The sequence below is a fragment of the Ornithorhynchus anatinus genome, chromosome 4 (genome assembly GCF_004115215.2).
Source record: "Ornithorhynchus anatinus isolate Pmale09 chromosome 4, mOrnAna1.pri.v4, whole genome shotgun sequence".
Taxonomy (NCBI): Eukaryota; Metazoa; Chordata; class Mammalia; order Monotremata; family Ornithorhynchidae; genus Ornithorhynchus; species Ornithorhynchus anatinus.
Window position 1 is genome coordinate 28696399 of NC_041731.1, and position 19512 is coordinate 28715910.

Below are 19512 nucleotides of genomic sequence, written 5' to 3' on the forward strand. Positions count from 1 at the left end.
TTATGAGCCCTCTATGGACATGACCAGATCTGCATTCATTTATTTTGTTGTCTCCCCAGGGCCCAGCACAAAGCAAGCACTCAATGAATACTATTCTCTGATTACGACAAGGTCCACACTCCCTTTTCCGGAGCAAGGAAGGCTCTCCCATCTCTCACAAATGTCCTTTGTGCCCTTTCAAAGAGATTCTGACTATGTGCAGGTTGGAGAAGAGGAAGCAGTCCTTGAAGAGAGGGAAGGCTAGGGAGAAAGGACAAACAAGATGCAAATCTGAAAGGAACAGCCAATGACAAGCAAATAAATCCTCTTCCTTCACTAGCTCTACCACTTCTCAGGCAATGTCTCCATGGGTGACCGTGCACTGTCAGTCTTAAGAGCTATCTGCCATTTCTCACCTCATCAGTTTTGTGCCTGTCATAGATTTTAAACCCTTTTGATTCTAGATATAATAATCATTTGTAAAAGGTTCTACAAGAAAGGCACCTCCAAAGAATGTGACAGCAGCTGATGCCAAGGATCAATGAATAATTACCCAACCATGAAACATTTACTTTTCCACAAGAATTCAAGTATGCTTTAGTTTTTAGACTGTGTAGGACCAGCCTATTCTCTAGAGGGCAGAGTTGGGCCAGTAAGAATTACTATAAGGTGTCCAAGGGAGGTCTCTCTGAGGAAATGTGGGCCAGTGGGCTTACTGACATTTCTGAATGGTTATCATTCTGTTGACACCTCTGGGTCCTGGGATGATTCTTTTTCCATCCAGTAGAGCTCTCAATAAACATCTTTGGGTGGCCCAAGAAAGAAGCTCAAATTGCAACAAATGAATTCATCATGCTGCTAGTTTAGGAAAGAGAAGGACCCTTCCAAGGAATTCAAGCTCTGGAAAAAATTCATGATGTAGTTTTTTGTTTTGTTTTTTCCAGTGGGGTGAGGGAGAGCTCTGTCTATTTGGAAAAGGAATGGCCTAACTGAAAAAAAAACACAAAACAAAACTGTTGCTCATTCTCAAAGAATCACCTTATAATCTCCAGCTTCAGAAATGTCCATTCACTACTTAGTCAATACCAGGTGTGATTGAATCATAAGAGAGACAAAGGAATGAGGGGCTGCAAGATCCAACACTAAGTGAATGATCACCTAGGGGCTGATGACAAGGGGATAAGTGGAAGTCAATGGCCAGTTATCCAAAATGATCATATTTCTCCTTTGTGAGTCTCAATAATGAAAATTTGCCACAAAAGTATTAATGCTGTTTCATAGTCATCATCATCATCAATTTCATATTTAAGTGCTTAATATGGGCCAAGCAGTATTCTAAGATAATCAAGTTGGACATAGTCCCTGTCCCACATGAGGTGTATCACAGTAATGACCTCAGGCCTCAAAGTAGGGAAACATTAGGAAGCAAGGAGAGCCAGAGACCTTCCCTGATGATGGCCTGGAAGAGGGATTAGATGTTAGCAGGCAATTTACTGTGGTATCATACTCTACCAAGTGCTTAGTAATAATAATAATAATAATGTTGGTATTTGTTAAGCGCTTACTATGTGCCGAGCACTGTTCTAAGCGCTGGGGTAGACACAGGGGAATCAGGTTGTCCCACGTGGGGCTCACAGTCTTAATCCCCATTTTACAGATGAGGTAACTGAGGCACCGAGAAGTTAAGTGACTTGCCCAAAGTCACACAGCTACAGTGCTATGCACACAATAAGTGCTCAAAAAATGAATGTTACTTGTTTGGGATGCTCCCTAGGGGATGAGCCCCTGGGAAAGAGACAGTGGCAAATGCAATGGGCTATGATAGATGCTTCTGCCTCTCTAAGTCCAGCCTAGAGCTGGAGGGAGGCTCTAAATGTTTTTTAGTTCATCCCCAACCTCGAGGCAGAGTTTGTCCAAATCATTCTGGGCAGGGGTGTGTGAATAGATTCTGTTCTTAGACCTCTTAGGGGAAAGAAATTCCTAAAAATTGCTGGGTAATATGTCCTAGCCCTTTCCAGATCCTAGGGCAATAAATTCTTATATCTGATCTGAATTTCTCGCATTACAATCCTAGCCTATTTTCTCTTATTTTTAGCCTTCCATGTATTCACAGATGAATTTCACCTGTAAGGGCATTTTCTTCAAGAATAAATGGAAACTATATGTAGTTGTCAATAAAGCAACATTGTCTGTTGGCCACTTTCCCACATCCTCCCCCTTGCCTGGAACTTCTTCCCCCTCCATATATGCCAGAGGACCACTCTCTCCACTTTCAAAGTAATGTTAAGGTTACATCTCCACTAAGAGGCCTTCCCCAATTAAGTCTTTTTTTCCCCTAGGCTCATTCTCTCTTCTGCATTAGTTACGCACTTAGATCTGTGAACTTGGATAGTTGATAGTCACCTCACCCCCAACACCATAGCATTCATGTACGTATCTTTAAATTATAAATCATTTATTCATATTAATATTTGTCTCCTTCTCTGAACTGTAAGCTCTCTATGGGCAGTGTCTGTATCTGCTAATTCTATTTATCATACTCTCCCAAGCACTTAGTGAAGTGCTCTGAATAAAGCTCTCAATAAGTTCTCAGTCAATACCTTTGATTGACTGATTGCTTGATACTGAGTGCTACTGTATGCAGAGCACCCGATTATGGATTTTCATTCATTGATTCAGTTGTATTTGTTGAGCGCTTATTATGTTCAGAGCACTGTACTAAGCAATTGAAAAGTACAATTCGGCAACAAATAAAGACAATCCCTACCCAACAACAGGCTCACAGTCTAGAAGGGGGGAAACAGCCAACAAAACAAAAGAAATAGGCATCAATAGCATCAAAATAAATAAATAAAATTAAAGATATACATACATCATTAATAAAATAAATAGAATAATAAGTATGTGCAAATATACACAAGTGCTGTGCGATAGGGAGGGGGGTAGAGCAGAGGAAGGGAGTAGGGGCACTGGGGATGGGAGGAGGAGCAGAGGAAAAGGGAGGCTCAGTCTGGGAAGGCCTTCTGGAAGAGGTGAATTTTGAAGAGTATATACACCAAAGCAAAAGACACAGTCTCCTGTCTTCAATCTAATAGGGAGACAGGCAGAATCAAATTATTTTCAAATAGTGGGAGCAGGAGAAAGAACAAAGATACAAAGATAATAACATATGTATGATATTTGTTAATCACTTACTATGTGCCAAGCACTGTACTAAACACTTAGGTATTTACTAGATCAGAATCAGTCTCAGTCCCACATGGGGCTCTCAGTCTAAAGGGAGAGAGAACTGGTATTAAATTGCCATTTTACAACTGTTCCAGAGAAGTCAAGTGACTTGACCAAAGTAACACAACAGGAAAATGGTGGAGCCCGCTTAAGTCTCCTGACTTCCAGGACCATGTTTTTCTGCTAGACCATACTGGTTCAGGAAAGGGAACCCAAAACTCTGGGAATCCCAATGCTATTGTTCATGTTGATCTCTATCATGGTGGCATCTAAAGGCCTGGAATTTAAATTCCTCCCACTCTCGGTCCACTTCCCTTTCTTCCTTCAACAACTTTACAAGTTTACAAAGCCAACAATTTTTCAGTTTGTGAAACGAAATCTGAGCTAGCAGGGCAGGATCCTGGGTTATGGGTTGAGCCTCAGAATCAATCAATCAATCAATGTTATTTATTGAATGCTTATTCTGTGCAGAGCACTGTAATAAGTGTTTGAAAGCAGAAAATACAACAGAATCCCTGCCCTCAAGGAGCTTTCAATCTAGTGAAACTTCCAATCAGAAACTTCCAAATGCCAGTCCTCATTCATAATCCTGACTCATTCTGCTCCAGTTCAAAGAAGAAAATGCTTTTGAAGGCCAAGTGAGTCTTATTTTGAAACCAAACCTTCTGGGATTCTAATTAGGTCCCCAACTCCCACCTCCATCCTTTGTGTCTGTTCCACTGCATGATTCCCACAGAGCTATAACTGCCCCTGTTTGCCAGCCCATCCCTGCCACATGACAAGCTACAGAGTCATGTTGGCTTCCCTTTGACAGAGAGTAAAGGTGAAAGAATCACTCCTACCAACCTCATTAACAGTTGTTTCATTAATCAAATTTTTCACTTCAAAACCGGAGACATTTTGTCCAATTAACATTAAGGCTCCAACAGCCACAGAAAAGCCTTTCAGAGAGACCATTTGACAATATTGCTAATAAGTCTAACATTTAAAAAGTGGTTCAAAACAAAACACACTGTCCACAGCAGCTCAGAAGTCCTTTGGTGTCAGCCCGAGACTGCTTTTTTAATGGTATTTGTTAAGTGTTTACTACAGGACAAACAGTGTTCTAAGTGCTGGGGTAAAAACAAGTTTATCAGACCCAATCTTTATCCCACATGGGGCTAACAAGCTAAGTAGGAGGGAGAACAGACATAGAATCCTCATTTTGCAGTGGTGGAAACTGAGGCATAGAGAAGTTAAGGGACTTGCCCAAGGTCACAGCAGGCAGCTATGAGAAGCAGCATGATCACGAGGAAGCCATGTAGCATAATGGACAGAGTATGGGCTTGGGCATCAGAAGAAACTGGATTATAACCCCAGCTTTGCAACTTGTCTGCTGTGTGACCTTGGGCAAGTCCCTTAAGTTCTCTGTGCCTCAGTTTCCAACACTGCAAAGTGGGGATTGATACTGTGAGCCCTATGTGGGACAGGTATTGCGTCCAAACTGATTAGCTTGCATGTAGCCCAGCACTTAATACAGTCCCTAGCACATAGTAAGTATATAACCAATTCCACAGAAAAAAAAGTGCCAGAGCTGTGATAAGAGCCACAGTCCTCTGCCTTCCAGGCCTGTGATTTATCCACTAGACCACCCTGTTCTCTTTGATTTCTCAACCCCACCACTTACTGCTTCCTGCTCCCACTGAACTAGGCACTTGTCCTTCGGGGGAAATTCTTCTCGTTCTCGCATTGTCATAGTGGTCATCTTCACCAAGTGTGTACTGAGGGCCTACCAGGTGCTCAATACTCTACTAGAAGCTTGGGAAACCTTAAATTCTTATCTATGTCACTGATCTCAAGGGCCTTCTATTTTAATAAACAACAATCTAGGGGAGAACCTGGGGGTAAACTTGGGGGCTGATCTTGGAGAGAGCAAGTAAGGGTATTGGGGCTTAGCTTTGAGGAAATACGGGAAGAGGAAGGGCAGGGAAGAAAATAGGAGAGTCAGGGAGGAAGAGAGGGAGTGAAAAGAAGGGGAAGAAGGAGGGAGGGGACAATAAGAGGAGAAGGAGTAGAAAAGAGAGAAATCAGCCAAGATGGGGGGTAGGAGAGAAGAGAATCAACCAACCAGTCAATGGTATTTGAGTGCTTACTCTGTGCAGACCTCAGTACTAAGGGATTGGGAAGGTACAATACAACAGAGTTGGAGAGGTGATTCCTGCCTACAAGGAGTTTACCTTGTACAGGGTGAGGTATACAGTAAAATCGATTATGGATAGGGGAAATAATATAATAGTAGATAAAATAATAGAGAACTGCTGCTTCTGCTCCTTCTCTTTCTCTGTCTCCACCCCCTATTCTCAGATACTTGCCTGGTTCTGGGGCTGGGTCTGAACTAATGTTCTGATTTCCTCTAGGAAGGGGCTGACCACCTGCCTTGCCCCAACCTGAGCATCCTGGGAAATCCTCACTGGGGATGCAGTGGGATGCCGTGGACTCTTGTGCCCTCTGGCAGGCCCAGCAGAGCCAGCTTGAAGGCAGAATCATTTCATTTCCCTCCACCCCCCTTGAAGAGGAGCATGAAGAGAAGTGGTTCACCTCCTTGCACCTGGCTGGGTGGTCCCAGTGCCGGGATGGGATAATAATAATAACAATAATAATAATAATTGTGGTATTTGTTAAACACTTACTATGTGCCAGGTACTGTACTAAGCACATGGGTGGATATAAGCAAATCAGGTTGGAGACAGTCCCTGTCCCACGAGGGTCTCACAGTTTCAATCAACATTTTACAGATGAAGTAATTGGGGTCCAGAGAAGTGAAGTGACTTGCTCCAGATCACACAGCGGACAAGTGGCAGAGCGGAAATTAGAACCAATGACCTTCTGACTCCCAGGCCCATGTTTTATCCATTTGCTGATTCAAAGTGCACCTTTCTGCAGAAGCCACATCATTTTCTAGCACTTGGTAAAGGGAGCCAACAGCCTTGTGCTCCTGCTCTTCTAGCTGCTCCAGCATCCACATTTCTGACCTACTCTGGGTAGTAAGACCCCATTTGCCCCTGTTCTTGTCTTTATCCTATTGACATTATTAGAAGGTCAAGTGTGTGTGTAATCTAATCCAAAAAAAAAAGGGCAAATCTGTGTGGATCAGGGGGTTGGGAGTGTGTGTTGCAGAAACTTGCCCAGGAGTACATGGGGGATTTAGTGTGAGCCCACAAAGGCCCAGGAGGAAGATGGAGAGAGCGGTGGCATAGATGTGGGTGGACAGCATACTGGCCCCAAACGGGTTTAAGCAGCAGGCCGTCTGGTGGTGCTGGGAGGAATGCAGCTAACTACGCTACTTCTTGCTTTAACAATCATGATTCCGTCTCTTTTTGGCACTTCCCTCCCACAGATTCTAGGCATTCTGAAATAGATAGTTATTCCGGTACACCAGGACATACATACAGTATCTGGTCCTTGGAATTGTCGGCACCCAGCCCGGTGAGAGAGCAGCATGTGTGAGCTCGTCATTATCAACTGCCGGCAACCCAATCCAAAAGCTGAGAATGTGCTGGATATGGTTGATGAAGTTATGCCTGCTGCAGGGTCTCTCTCCTCCCCAAGCTCTTTCACCTTGGGTGCCCTCGCCTTTCTCAAACTCATTTCATCAGCATGACTTCATGGGGCAATTGTGACAGCAGCAAAGTGTCATCCTGAATGCAATAACCTCTGACCTGACATAGCTAGACAAGGTCCCTCATTTCTAGGATAGAACCTGTGGTCCCTGAACCTGGGGTCCCTACAAAGCTGGTTGCCCCTTTCATTCCTACCTCTAAGAGTTAGAATCCTGGACAATCAAAATCTGCCTTTACTGTTTGGGGCTGGCAAAGCCTATTCACTTTGTATAAACAAGGAAAACAGGCTGTAGACAGAAACAGGGCAGCAGTAATAAAATTCAAGCAAAGGGACATTTAACAACATAGGGAACTCCTTGGTATGGAAGAGATGGGGAAGATATCAGTCTTACCTGTTATATCCACCACAGTCTCAGTTTACTTAGGGCCTTGGGACTCTGAACTTTACTGCCCAAACTGCCCCCAACCTTAAACCCACCTCTTCTTTGAATTCTTCCTGGATTAACCCAATTGGACTCTATTTACTCTGACCCTATAAGGCTTAAGCAAGCCATTATAAATTACATCTCTATCTTACCATTGTTTGTTCTCAGACTCCATTCCTTTTTGTTGTCCCTCACGCTCCTGCATCATTTCTGCTGATGGTCCACTAGCGAAATCACAGAAATGGTGGAGGACAATATTAAGGCTAGAATGAATGGGGTCATGTTTCAATCCTTGAAAAGCTCTCAATGTTACTGTCATTTGGGTTTGATAGTACACTTAATCCATGTGGGTATATTTGGGTCTGTTCTAGTACTCCAACAAACTGTAAGTGTCTATGGGTCAAGTTTGGTGTCTTGTTCTGCCTCTGCAGAACACCAGCCCTTAGTGCTGGTTTCTGCATACGGAGCTTAGTTAGCAGTAGTGTTGCCTAATTGATAGAGCCTACTCTTGAAGGTCAAAAAGACTAATTCTGACTCCACCATTTATCTACTATGAGACCTTGGGCAAGTCACTTCATTTCTCTGTGCCTCAGTTACCTCATCTGTAAAATGAGGATTAAGACTGTGAGCCCCATGTGGGACATGGACTGTGTCAAACCTGATCAGCTTGTATCTACCCCAGTGCTTAGTATAGTGCCTAGTGCATAGTAAGTACTTAAGAAATACCATTTTTAAAAAAAGCATCCAGTAATCACTGCTGACTAATGGACTGACTGACTTTGGAGCCACTCAGAGATAGAGGCTTAATGAACCTGTAGCGAGGAAAGGATGGAGGACAGCACCTTGAGCTCAGTGATGGGCTCAACTCCCACTCCACTGGCCAGAGGGGACTCGGGAGCTGAAGGAGGTAATTACTGTATTGAAGAGCACAGATGTGACCCAAAAGGTGGACAACAGGGTGGGGAAATTAATTTGGAGTGTCAGTTCCCCATCTTGATTGGTGTGGAGCTGACAGGCATGTTTTAAATGGAGAAATTTCAGGCCTTTTTCTCTGCAGAAAAGGTTAGGGGGCCCACAAAAATGGTCCATGACACCGTGACCTTTTCAAATTATGACAATTGGAGAGGACTTTGCAAAAATGCTGGCAAGGCAGGTCTGCATGCAGCTCACTGCAAACTCTGTGTTATCGAAAAAATTTGGCATGGATTCCCCCTTCTAATCATCCTCACAGTCTCCTCAAAGCCTTGCCTCCCCATCCACCACCAATCAAACAATTCCTGCTCTGATTTACCATTACTCCCCCTCTTTGCTCTCCATAGCTCATTGCAGGACAGTTAGGAGGTTCACCATTCCATTTTAGTTCTTAGATTCTTCCAGTGTCTGGTTTCTACGTTATACCCCTAGGACTACCCCACCAAGAAAAACACCCCAGAACCAGGGTCTTCCCTCACACCAGTGAGGATTCCCATTTCCAGTATACATCAGCACATACTCAGACTCTTTCACGCCCCACTGAGACTTTGAGCCCATTTTGTGTATTTGTGTTGTATTTTGATGTTTCATCCTTCTGATGTATCTGTCTCCAATCCCTCCTCCTCATCTAAACTCTTCAACTGTGAGCCCCCTGAGGGAAAGGGACTATGTGTAATATATATATAATTTTTATGATACTTTTTTACTATATATATTTTATGATACTTTTTTACTATATTTAATTTTTTATGATACTTGTCAAACACTTAAACACATGTGCCAGGCGCTGTACTAAGCGCTGGGGTAGATACAAGCTAATCAGGTTGGACATTGTCTATGTCTCACATGGGGCTCCCAGTCTTAATCCCCATTTTACAGATGATGGAACTGAGGCAGAGGGAAGTGAAATGAGTTGTCCAAGGTCAATCAGCAGACAGGTGGCAGAGCTAGAATAAGAATCCAGGTCCTTCTTACTGCCCGACCTGTGGTCTAACCACTAGACCATGCTGCTTCTCATTCATTCAATTCATTCAATAGTATTTATTGAGTGTTTACAATGTGCAGAGTACTGTACTAAGCGCTTGGAATATACAATTCGGCAACAGATAGAGACAATCCCTGCCCAATGACGGATTTACAGTCTAATCAGGGGAGACAAACAGACAAAAACGAGACAACATAATCACGATAAGAAGAATCAAGAGGATGTACACCTCATTAACAAAATAAATAGGGTAATAAAATATATACAAATGAGCACACTGCTGAGGGGAGGGGGAGGGAGGGGAGGGGCAGAGGTAAAGGGGGCTTAGCTGAGGGGAGGTGAAGGGGGGAAGGAGCAGTGGGAGGAGGGGGAGCAGAGAGAGAGCAGAGGGAGCAGAGGGAGCAGAGGGAGCAGAGGGAAAAGGGGAAGCTCAGAAAAGGGGAAGCTCAGTCTGGGAAGGCCTCTTGGAGGAGGTGAGCTCTCAGTAGGGCTTTGAAGAGGGGAAGAGAGTTAGTTTGGCAGAAATGAGGAGGGAGGGCATTCCAGCACAGCGGTAGAATGTGGGCCAGAGGTCGATGGCGGGATAGGTGTGAACGGGCGATGGTAAGGAGGTGGGTGGCAGAGGAGCGGAGTGTGCGGGGTGGGCGGTAGAAATAGAGAAGGGAGGAGAGGTAGGAGGGGGCAAGGTGATGGAGAGCCTTGAAGCCCAGAGTGAGGAGTTTTTGTTTCATGCAGAGGTTGATAGGCAACCACTGGAGGTTTTTAAGGAGGGGAGTGACATGCCCAGAGCGTTTCTGAAGGAAGATGATCCAGGCAGCGGAATGAAGAATAGACTGGAGTGGGGAGAGACAGGAGGAGGGGAAATCAGAGAGAAGGCTGACACAATAATCCAGCCGGGATATTATGAGAGCTTGTACCAGTATGATAGCCATTTGGATGGAGAGGAAAGGGCAGACCTTGGAGATATTGTAAAGGTAAGACCGGCAGGCATTGGTGACAGATTGGATGTTTGGGGTGAATGAGTTGATTCACACCTGTGTATTATCTCCCAGGGATTATGCCCTGCACTGAGTAAGCACCCAATATATACTATCCCTACTACTATTTCAACTACTACTAATATTACTACTAGGAAGCCTGGCTATTAAAAGTCAAGGTCAGCATGGCGTAGGGGTAAAAGCACAAGGCCGGGAGTATGGAGAACTGGATTCTAATATTAGCCCCACTACTGGCCAGCTGTGTGATCTTGGGCCTGTACCCTCATCTGGAAAAGGGGAATAACAGGGACTGTGAGACCTGTGTGCAACAGGGACCATGTCCTATCTGATAACCTTGTAGTTACCCCAGAACACAGTAAGTGCTAATAAATGGTATAATTACTGAATCAGGAGGACTTTTCTGTGAAGGATCAGGCTTTCCCCAGCTCCAGAATCTTCTTGACAATGCAAGCAGGGGTGTAAATCACCACCCTTGCACTAGAAGATCCCTGGCTCCTCTTTGCAGGATTAATTCCAGCCCTTTTCAGTGATAGCTTGAGAACAGTTTTAGAGTTTGTTTTGTTTGTTTTTTCTGTTTTTTTTTAAGAGGTTGCAGGAAGTCCAGTCAGTCTGCACAACCCAAAATCCACTTCTCTACGTATTTGCTCATATATTCATTTCTGTTTCTTAAGTAGTATTTGTTAAAAACTTTCTATGTGCCAGGCACTGTTCTAAGAGCTGGGGTTGATATAATCAGGTTGGACCCAATCCATGTCCCACATGGGGCTCACAGTTTTAATCCCCATTTACGGTTGAGGTAATTGAGGCCCAGAGAAGTGAAGCAGTCAAGCGGTGGAGTTGAGATTAATACCCAGGTCCTTCTGACTCCCAGGCTCATGCTTTACCTACTAGGCCACACTGTTTCTCTGTAGTCATGCAATGTTTTTCTTTCCAACTCCACAAATTATAGTATATATTTTCTTGACTCCCTCTTTAGATGGTAAAAACCTGAGGATAGGGACCCTGGCTTTAACTTCTATTGACTCTGCCAAGTGTTTAGTGTGGTGCTCTATACACAATGAGTGCTCAATCAATATTGTGGAGTCTCTGTTTGGAACTCCTTTTTAGAATAATTTTGCTTATTCACCAAGATTAAGGATTTTCCTCTCTTACTGGACTTTGAACTCCACTAGGGCAGAGACTGTGCCTTTTCATTCATAAATTTCTGCCCCAAAGAGGTCAGTAGATGCTTCTTGGCCGATTGGAAGCAGCATTGGAAGTAGCATGGCACAGTGAATAGAATACTGGCCTGGGAGTCAAAAGGTCATCCATTCTAATCCCTGCTCTGCCACCCTTCTGCTGTGTGACCTTGGGCAAGTCACTTCACTTCTCTGTACCTCAGTTCTCTCATTTGTAAAATGGGGATTGAGTCTGTGAGCCCCACATGAGGCAGGGACTGTGTCCAAACCAATTTGCTTATATCTACCCCAGGGCTTAATAAAGTGTCTGGGACATAGTAAGTGCTAAACAAATATCATTATTAAATTAAATTATTAAATTAAATATGTAGGCCATCCCCCACCTCCTATTTAAGGGGACTAATTCCTTGCCATTAAACACTCCTAGTTAAAGCTCTCCAGTGAGAATTGTAATACTTGTTGAGCACTTCCTATGTGCCAAATACTTTACTAGGCTCTGAGATAGATAAAAAACAATCAGACCAGACACAATCCCTGACCCACAAGACAGTGGATCCCTGTCTTTGCATGCAGATTTTTAAGACTCAAGATGAACCATTTCTTTCCTCTCCTCCTGGTGGGGGCGGGGGTGGGGGGGGAGGAGGAAAGAAATGGTTCATCTTGAGCCTTAAAAACACAACTTGTACCAACATGTTCTCATCCAAATGAGTTTAAGCCCAGAGCAGGTGTAATATGTGTGTTATATTCTTGCTAATAACAATATCCAATTATAGCACCTGGCAATCACTGGATGGGGAAAAGTCAGATGAAGAAAAAAAGAACCAGTACAATTTCCTGAATCTTTTTCAACTCCATCAGACTCCAGCGTTTGAGAATAAATCGTCACCAGGAACAGCTCTTGGTTTGGCTCATCTCGTTTCGGAGGCAGTGGGGCTGGCTGCTAAACAATGAGGTAGGGAGGAGGATGAGTGCTGAGAGGGAAAATCAGATGTGCCAGACTTGGTTATTCTTCTTCATCATTGTCAGGGGCCCATTAGAAGCCTGTGAAAATAGCAGGAACAGGCCAAGTCACTGCGGGCCTCTTTTCCTGGATCCTTGCTGATGCTATTTATGAGAAAGAAGTAAAAGTAGGAATGCCAGATCCATGCCTGAATGTCTTTGGCTTTGATGAGGATAATGTTGATGACGATGGTATTTGATAAGCTCTTACTATGTGTCAAGTCCTCTATTAAGTGCTGCAGTAGAAGAAGATGGTCAGGCACTGTCCCTGTCCCTGATGGGACACACTGGAAAGAGGAAGGGAGAACAGGAATTGAATCCCCATTTTAGATTTGAGGAAACTGAGGCACAGAGAAGTTAAGACCTGCAACCTTGGTGTCATCTTTGACTCGTCTCTCTCGTTCACCCCACACATCCGATCCATTACCAAGACCTGCCAGTCTCACCTTTACAATATCGCCAAGATCCGCCCTTTCCTCTCCACCCAAGCAGCTACCTTACTGCTACAGGCTCTCGTTATATCCCGGCTAGACAACTGGTCAGCCTTCTCTCTGATCTCCCTTCCTCCTCTCTTGCCCCGCTCCAGTTTATTCTTCACTCCGCTGCCCGGCTTATCTTCTTGCTAAAACGTTCTGGGCTTGTCACTCCCCTTCTTAAACACCTCCAGTGGTTGCCTATCAACCTCCGCTCAAAACAAAAACTCCTCACTCTAGGCTTCGAGGCTCTCCATCACCTTGCCCCTTCATACCTCTCCTCCCTTCTCTATTTCTACTGCCCACCCCGCATGCTCCGCTCCTCTGCCGCCCACCTCCTCATTGTCCCTCAGTCTCATCTATCCCGCCGTTGACCCCTGGGCCACATCCTCCCACGGTCCTGGAATGTCCTCTCTCCTCACCTCTGTCAATCTAATTCTCTTCCCCTCTTCAAATTCCTACTTAAAGCTCACCTCCTCCAAGAGGCGTTCCCAGACTGAGCCCCCCCTTTTTCCCTCTGCTCCCTCTACCCCCCGCTTCACCTCTCCGCAGCTAAACCCTCTTCTCCCCCCTTTCCCTCTCCTCTTCCCCCTCTCCCGTCCCACCCCCTCAGCACTGTACTCGTCCGTTCAACTGTATATATCTTCATCACCCTATGCATTTTGTTTATTTTCTTTAATGAGATGTATATCACCCTGATTCTATTTATTTGCCATTGTTTTTATGAGATGTTCTTCCCCTTGACTCTATTTATTGCCATTGTTCTTGTCTGCCTGTCTCCCCCGATTAGACTGTAAGCCCGTCAAAGGGCAGGGACTGTCTCTATCTGTTGCTGATTTGTACATTCCAAGCGCCTAGTACAGTGCTCTGCACATAGTAAGCGCTCAATAAATACTATTGAATGAATAAGTGACATCTCCAAATCATTCAGCAAATAAGTGGTAGAGCTAGGGATTAGAACCCAGGTCCCGCTTCCAGGCCCATGGTCTTTCCACTAGGTTATGCTATCTTTGACCTGGTCCTGTGCATGAGAAGCAGCATGGCCTAGTGGATAGAGCACAGGCCTGGGAGTCAGAAGAACCTGGATTCTAATCCTGGCTCTGCCACTTACCTGCTGTGTGACCTTGGGCAAGTCATTTCACTTCTCTGTGCCTCAGTTATCTCATCTGTAAAATAGAGATTAAGACTGTGTGACCTATGTGGGACAGGGCTGTGTCCAACCTGATTATCTTGTATCTTGTAGAACAATGCCTGGAACATAGTAAGCACTTAACAAATACCACAGTGATTATCTTTTCCTCTGTTCCTGTCAGGGATCATGTTCCCAGAACAGCCTCCACCTGAATCATGTTGCCATGACAGTCAGGGTGCAGATTTGCTTCTTTTCTCTTCCTCTGCTGTCCTCATGGCTCTAGATGTTCATCCCTAGCTTGAATGACTGCTTCCTGGCTCCCTCCTCTCTCATCCTCTTTTCCAGTACTAACCTGTCCACTGACAGATGACCTCTGTGGATTCTAGACACTCAGGGATATGTTACATCACATGAGCTACATTGGACACACCATATAGCTTAATGATGTCACATGCACCATTTTGCAAAAGTTATTTCAAGTCCACATGAACTTAGACCATTTCTCTGGAGGGACTCATGAATCTCCCCATTTTACTCCAGTGCTTTTCCATTCCCTTTCCAAGTCTCTGGGAATACAGGCACTGTTTCCAAGCCATGGAACTCAGTGGCAGGTATTAAGCTGGAGGGAGGCTGAACACATACAGTAAGAATTCTGGAAACAAAAATGGTTTGTGTTACAACCATACCAGAGAAAGAACAGACCAGCTAAAAACTGGACTAGACAGTAGAAAACAGCACCACTCTTCCTCTTTCCAGTCCTTTCCCTCCTTCTTCTCCAGTGGTCTATTTTTCTTGAGATCAATACCATATTGAAGGCAACTGGTGTGTTCAGCAATAACCAAAACCAAAAACAATTATTTTTAATATGTGTAGTTTTTTTATGGTATTTGTTAAATGCTTACAGTATGCCCAGGGCTGTTCTAAGCACTGGACTAGCATTCAAGCTAATCAGGTTGGACACAGTCCATGTTCCATGTGGAGCTTAAAGTCTTAAACCCCATATTACAGATGAAGTACCTGAAGCCCGGAGAAGTTAAGTGATGTGCCCAAGGTCACACAGCAGATAAGTGGCAGAGCTGGGATTGGAACCCAGGTCCTCTGACTACCAGTCAGCGTGGCTCAGTGGAAAGAGCATGGGCTTTGGAGTCAGGGCTCATGAGTTCGAATCCCAGCTCTGCCACTTGTCGGCTGTGTGACTTTGGGCAAGTCACTTAACTTCTCTGTGCCTCAGTTCCCTCATCTGTAAAATGGGGATTAAGACTGTGAGCCCCACGTGGGACAACCTGCTTCCCCTATGTCTACCCCAGCGCTTAGAACAGTGCTCGGCACATAGTAAGCGCTTAACAAATACCAACATTACCAGTCCCCATGCTCTTTCAACTAGGCCACACCGTTTCTAGCATTTTTAATCATTCTGCATGAGGAGAGCCTATAGGAAGGTTAGGGTGAATAAATTTCATTAACTAAGAAAACAGCTGAAAGTGCTCAATGGAGCCAGGTGTTTTGCAATTTACTTGCTGGGTGGCCTTAAGCAACAAGTCAGTTAATCTTGTTAAACTTTTTATTCTGGTCTAGTGAGCAGGGATGAGAAGAAATTTATTTATTTAATATTACTCAGCTCTTTCAGTTGAAAAAAGTTCATATAAACAAAGTTACATTAAAAACTCTTAAAAAGCCAACACAAGAAAGTTGAATAGTTCGTTATGGAAGATGGTCACCATTTCTCCACCTTTTCTGAGGACTGAACAATAAATAGTGAGCTTATTACACAAGGAGGAATTCATCATATGAAAGAAGTAGATTGATCTGATCATATTATATCTATTCCAGTGTATAGTGCTGTACTAGGCACATAGAAAGTAATTATTAACAAATCCCAGTATCATTACTAAATTGGGAAAGTTTTTTTTTATAGTATCTGTTAAGCCCTTATCATGTGTCAGGCACTGTTGAAAGAGCTGCGGCTGAGAAAAGGTAATCGGGTTGAACCCAATCCAAGCTCCACATGGGGCTCACAGTCTTAATTCCCATTTTACAGATGAGGTAACTGAGGCACAGAGAAATTAAGTGACTTGTGCAAGGTCTCATAGCAGACATATGGTAAAGTTAGGATTAGAATTCAGGTTCTTCTAACTCCCAGGCTCTATCCACTAGACCACACTTAGATACTTTAAATCAAGAACTTCTGGTTTAATCAGAATCAGTGGAGTTCTTTTTAGCATGGTGATTCTAGATGTGACCCAGGTGAGCAGTAATCCCAAAGAGACAACAGAGGAAAAGAGGCCAAGTATAGGCTGTAGAAAGAACATGTGATCACATAACAGGGTCTGTTGGGACTTTCATCTGGCTTTAGGAGTGTTTGAAAGTGTAGACTAGAAGCTATCTATTATTTGAATTATTAGGGTGCTGGTAAGAAGGGAAAGGAGAAAGAGCAATTTATTTGTTTTGCTGTTTCTCAGAGTTGGAGTGTCTGTGATTTTGAGAGGCAAAAAGTTTGAACTTGAGAGGGTCTTGCCCTAATATGCTGATATCCCTGTGGTGAGAACTATAACTGAAACTGACAACTGGAGAGAGTTGAGTCCGAGGTCATCATGATACTACCTGCAGGTTGCTGGTTGAATTTTGGGCCAAAGGTAAGTAAGTGTGGTCTCTTGTGGAATCATAATAATTATGGTATTTGTTATACACCTACTGTGTGCCAAACATTGTTCTAAGCACTGGGGTAGGTACAAAGAAATCAGGTTGGACACAGTCCCTGTCTCACATGGGGTTTACAGTCTTCATCCCCATACTACAGATGAGATAACTGAGGAATGAAGTGAAGTGACTTGCCCAAGGTCACAAGCAGATATGTGGCAGAGCTGGGATTAGAATCCATGTCCTCTTTCAAGCTTCTGCTATTTCCACTAGGCCATGCCTTTTCTCTGTATAGAGTCTTGTCCTCTTGGCATCTGCTCATTCTCCACCTTGAACCCAGTTGGTATTCCTCATGTATCTGCTCTATTGGTAACTCTGTAGGGAAAATGGAATTTGATTTAGTAAGCACTTACTGGAGTGCTCTGCCACCTCTAGACTGTAAACTTGTTATGGGCAGGGAATGTGCTTGCAAATTTTGTTGTACTGTACTCTCCCAAGTTCTTAGTATAGTGCTATGCACATAGGAAGTGCTCAATAAATACTACTGATTGGTAATTAGCAGTTAAAATTTGCTAATGAAAGTTCTCTGATTTGAGGAGGGTGGGTGGCAGTAGGATAAAAAGCTGCTGGGGTATGGTGAGGTGGAAATGGCGTAGGCATACCCTGGGATGTCAGAATAAACAATTTCAAGACTGATTTATACCCAATCTCAAACAATGCAAGGAAAAAAAATGGATCACTAGGCGACTACTCCAATGGAAAAACCAGTCAAGTGGGCAGCCATTAGGGGTTGGGTTGCTCTTTTTTATCAAAGGTTTCATGGACATTTGACATTCTAAGAAGTAGGATAAACAATAGAGATGCCCCATATCAGAAACTCCAGTTAACCACAGCAAAGATCTATCTTAAAGTACAAGCCATTAAAGAGTATATTGTTTTTTTCTGGACGCTTTTGCACACAAGACTTAGTAGTGCTGTCTTTGATAATTAGGAGGTCATATATTGCCTTTGAACCTGGACCCTTTATGCTGCAGGATATCATTGAAACCCAAACTATGCAAGCATAATATACAGAGCAGAGGGAGTTGAATTGCTCTCTCTCTCTGCTTTCTTGTGGAATGAATATAGGCTGCCTGTTTTAAATCAACTGATAATATTTGAGTGCTTATTGTCTGCAGAGCATAGATGTGATGCTTGCCCTTAAGGGTTCACAGTGTAGTGGGTAAAAGACACTGCAATTGCGTATGGGGGGGATCAATGGAGTATAAAGACAGGCATGTAAGTGTATCAGGGATGTGTGAGTTCCCAAGTTCTTAGGGGGTGTAGAAGTGGCAATTAGTGTGAGACTAAGGTGAGGAGATGAGCAAGACTACCTGGAGATGTGATTTCAAAAGGTCCTTGAAAATGGGAAGAGCAGTGGTCTACTACATGTGAAGGGCTTGGGAGGTTGACAATATGAAGGTGTCCAGTACACTGGAGCTGGCATCACTGGAATATGGAGGTTACCAGAGAGGGAATCATTGAATTATTGTAATGGGAGTTACTGGATGGGGGGGAGTCAGCCTTTTAGTACCATGTGGGACAGGGATTGTGTCTGAACCGATCAACTCATATCTACCCCAGTGCTTAGAACAATGCTTGACTCATAAGTGTTTAACAAATGTCATCATCATCAGACCGAGAATTGTCAGGCCCGGGGCCCCTTTTGCTATTTTCTATTCTGTCTCTTGGAATGCCAATCTGTCACTTCCTCTCCCTTCATATCTCAAAGACCACCACTTTCCCCATCTTCACAGCCATTCTAAAATCATGTCTCCTGCAAGAGGGAGGCCTTCAGTCATATTTATTGAAAGCTTACTGTGTACAAAGCACTGTACTAAGCACTTGGGAGAGTACAATATAACAGAGTTGGTAGACATGTTCCCTGCCAACAATGAGCCATCCCTGACTAATCCCTCACTTCCTCACTCTATTCATACCCACGTCTGCATTGCTTATGCACTTAGGTTTGTACCCCTGTAACACTTTGATAGCCTTCCACCTGCTCCACCAGTCCTTATGTATATATCTTTGTACTCAGTTTCCCTTATCTGCAACTGATTTTAATGCTTGTCTCCCACACTATACTGTAAGCTCCTTAAGAGCAGGGATCATGTCAACCAACTCTATTGTATTGTACAGTGCTTTACACACAGTAAGCACTCAATCAGTACCACTGATTGAACTCCAGCTCTGAAAGACAGGTTTCCAGGTCCACTCAGTGGCTGCCTCCAACTGAGGCATCTTTTTCCCTCATCCCCTGGCTCTGCCTCAGACCACCTGTTCACTGACCCTACCGGATTTTGTACTTGCCGTTCTCCCCTTCTAGCCTGTAAGCTCATTTTGGTCAGTGAGTTTGTTATATTGTTGTGCTGTACTCTCCCAAGCATTTAATACAGTGCTCTATAGTAAGCACTAAAATATGATTGATTGAGTCATCCCTTTAGCATCTTCCCCTTGGCCCCTTGCAAGGCAATCCTCCACCATTCAAAAATGCAATGAAGCATTAGAAGCAGTGTACCCTAATGGAAAGAGCATGGGCTGGAGAGTCTCTGACCTGGGTTCTAATTTTACTCCATCATTAGTGTGCTGTGTGACTTTGGATGAGTCACTGAACTTCCCTGGGATGCAATTATCTCATCTGTAAAATGGGGATATAGACTGTGTCCAATCTGATTAGCTTGTACCTATCCCAGTGCTTAGTACAGTGCCTGGCATATAGTGAATGCTTAACAAATATTAAAAAAAATGAAAACCCTAAATCTATTAAGCCTTCCCTGGTTAGCCTCCAAGCTTGGTCATAGTCAGAATTTATGTATATCACACTCACAGCTGTATTTCTAGACTCTGGACTCTTATTCACATGTC

At 43.9% G+C, this 19512-nt stretch overlaps 1 protein-coding gene across 2 annotated transcripts in view; it reads left to right on the top strand.

The window, feature by feature from the left end:
* Nucleotides 1-16250: 16250 nt before the first annotated feature.
* LOC100077751 (CMP-N-acetylneuraminate-beta-galactosamide-alpha-2,3-sialyltransferase 4) overlaps nt 16251-19512 on the top strand; it is a 62069-nt gene continuing 58807 nt past the window's right edge. For both annotated transcript variants that reach the window (XM_029063427.2, XM_029063429.2), the window contains exon 1: nt 16251-16601. The gene's annotated coding sequence lies outside the window, so the exon portion shown is untranslated. The remainder of the gene's footprint in view (nt 16602-19512) is intronic.